This window comes from Pteropus medius, unplaced genomic scaffold (genome assembly GCF_902729225.1).
Source record: "Pteropus medius unplaced genomic scaffold, Ma_sr-lr_union100, whole genome shotgun sequence".
NCBI classification, from domain to species: domain Eukaryota; kingdom Metazoa; phylum Chordata; class Mammalia; order Chiroptera; family Pteropodidae; genus Pteropus; species Pteropus medius.
In genome coordinates, this window is record NW_024352784.1 from 15,164,080 (window position 1) to 15,166,535 (window position 2,456).

At 40.1% G+C, this 2,456-nt stretch overlaps 1 pseudogene; it reads left to right on the forward strand.

The window, feature by feature from the left end:
- Positions 1 to 1,565: 1,565 nt before the first annotated feature.
- Positions 1,566 to 2,064, forward strand: LOC120590543 (40S ribosomal protein S15-like; annotated as a pseudogene).
- The last annotated feature ends 392 nt before the right edge of the window (positions 2,065 to 2,456 follow it).

Here is a 2,456-nt window from a genome sequence, read left to right on the forward strand (position 1 = left end):
TCATTCTTCTGCTCGAAACCCTCAGAGTAAAAATCAACCTCCTTATAATGGCTTACAAGGCTCTAAATGAGTTAACTCTGGGCTTACTGACATCAGTTCCTACTACCCTACTGCAGGATCAGTCTTCTTCAGCCATACTAGACTTGCTGCAGTTCCTAAAATTTTCAGGCTTACTCCTTCCTCAGGGCCTTTGAACTCACTATTTCTTCTGCCTGGCATATACTTTCCCCAGATAATTTCACGATTTGCTTCTGTACTTCCTTCAAGTCTTTTCTCAGATATACCTAAAAATAAAATCTTTCTTGATGAGCTTATTTAAAATTACTCCCATTTCTTGAATTTCTGCCCCCTTTACCTGCTTTATTTTTGTCCACAGCATTTATTTTCTTATATACACTAGACCCTGCATTTTTTGTTTTTGTTTGTTTTGTCTCTTCTGCCAACACACAAATTCATACACATAATAAAAAGTAAGGTCCATACAAACAATTATTTTTGTTTTGTTCGTTGCTCAATCCCCAGAATCTAGAAAAGTCCCTTGGCACATAGCAGACACTCATTATTTGCTGTTTGAATGAATTACATATAGACAAATTTCAATTCTTTTCCATTTATTGAAAGTCTTTTTAAAATGTACTTGAATTATATTTTGAAGAAAAATCATGTTTTGAAGACAAAATAAGATTTGAAATTATGTCATGCTTAATTTAAAGGTAGGTTGAAATGATGCCGATGTTATGTATGGCAAAAACAACTTGCTTTCATGACCTGATATTAGGAAGTATATTTAGAATTTAAAAATCAAATTGCTTATATTTATAACGTTCATAATTTTTTCTAAATTAAACCTGACATCTTTATGTTTAAACCAATATTAAGGTGGAAAATAGTAAAAAGCAACTCGGTGCCTAATAAAAGTTTTAACAGCCTGAATGAAGGTATCACGAACCCACTCATGTCATTCTTATCAGCTGTTCATCCCCTCGTAGCCTTTTTAAGAGTCTGTGACTTCCCAACACTAGAACTAAATTTTTCTGCCATAATGAGAGCGGCTCTTTGTGCCGAGACATTCTCCATCTCCCAACACGGGAAAATTGTGAAACTTTCCACAAGGCTGACTCCCTGGTCGTCTCCATTCTTCTCCAGGTGTCGGTTATTCTGGGTTTGACACAGGTCTGTGAGGTCTTATAAGGCCTCTGATGGGCCTACCCATGTCCTCTCCAGCGCATTTTAGAATAGTCATTGTGAGGCCACCAGCCCTTTCTTTTGAATTCTGTGAAGTGCCACCTGGCCTACCTTTGAGTGGAACAGTAATGCTGCCCTCTTCCAACTCCCTTCCTCTGCATCCCTGGCACTGGTTGTTTTCTGCGACACTGGCAATAGATAGGTTTAGGTTTGAACTTGCCCTGAGGAAATGGGTCAGGAGTTGTGTGTGCAAGGGGTCGGGCAATGAGAGCTATTGGAGAACTGAGAATTTTTTTTTTTTTCTCTTTTTAACTATTTTTATATTAGTAATACACGCAATGGAAACAATGACATAAAAAGGTTTCCGAAGAACAGACAACATGGCAAAAGTGGAGAAGAAGAAGCGGGCCTTCCGCAAGTTCACCTACCTTGGTGAGGACCTCAACCAGCTGGGGCACTCGTCCTAGGAGCAGCAGCCGAAGCAGCCCTTCAGTGCCTGGCAACGGTGGCTAACCATCCAGCACCCCTTCCACTGAGGAAGCCGCTCTCCCGCTGAAGCGCCTGCGCAAGGCCAAGAAGGAGGCGTGGACCACCGAGAAGCCGCAGGTAGTGAAGGCGCACCTATGGGATGCGATTATTTCGCTGGAGATGATAGGCAGCACGGTGAGCAGCGGCAACCTCAGCTCCTTCAACCAGATGGAAATCAAGCCAGAGATAATCAGCCACTACCTGAGCGAGTTCTCCATCACCGACAAGCCTGAGTCCTGGCATGGAGGTCACTCACTCCTGTCACTTTACTCCCCTGCTCCACCAATAAAGGCAGAGAATTTTAAAAGAAAATTCTCTAGAAGGGTCTTGGGCAACACGACCATTATTTAATTCTTTTAAATCATTCAAAATAGCTAAGATGTAGAAAAAATCTAATGTCTATCAATGAATGAATGGATGAAGAAAATGTAGTGTAAAAATACAATATGTTATATAAATATAATGGAGTATTATGTAGCCTAAAAGAGAAGGAAATCATGTCATATGCAACAAACTGGATAAACCTTGAGGACATTATGCTAAATGTGGTAAGTCAGCCACAGAAGGACAAATACTGCAAGATTCCATTTATATGAGGTATATAAAATAGTCGAACCCATAGAAGCAGTGAGTAAAATAGTAGTTGCCAAGGGCAGGGGTTAAGGGAAAATGAGGAGTTGCTATTCAGTGGGTATAAAGTTTCAGTTATATGAGATAAATAAATTCTAGATATCTGCTGTACA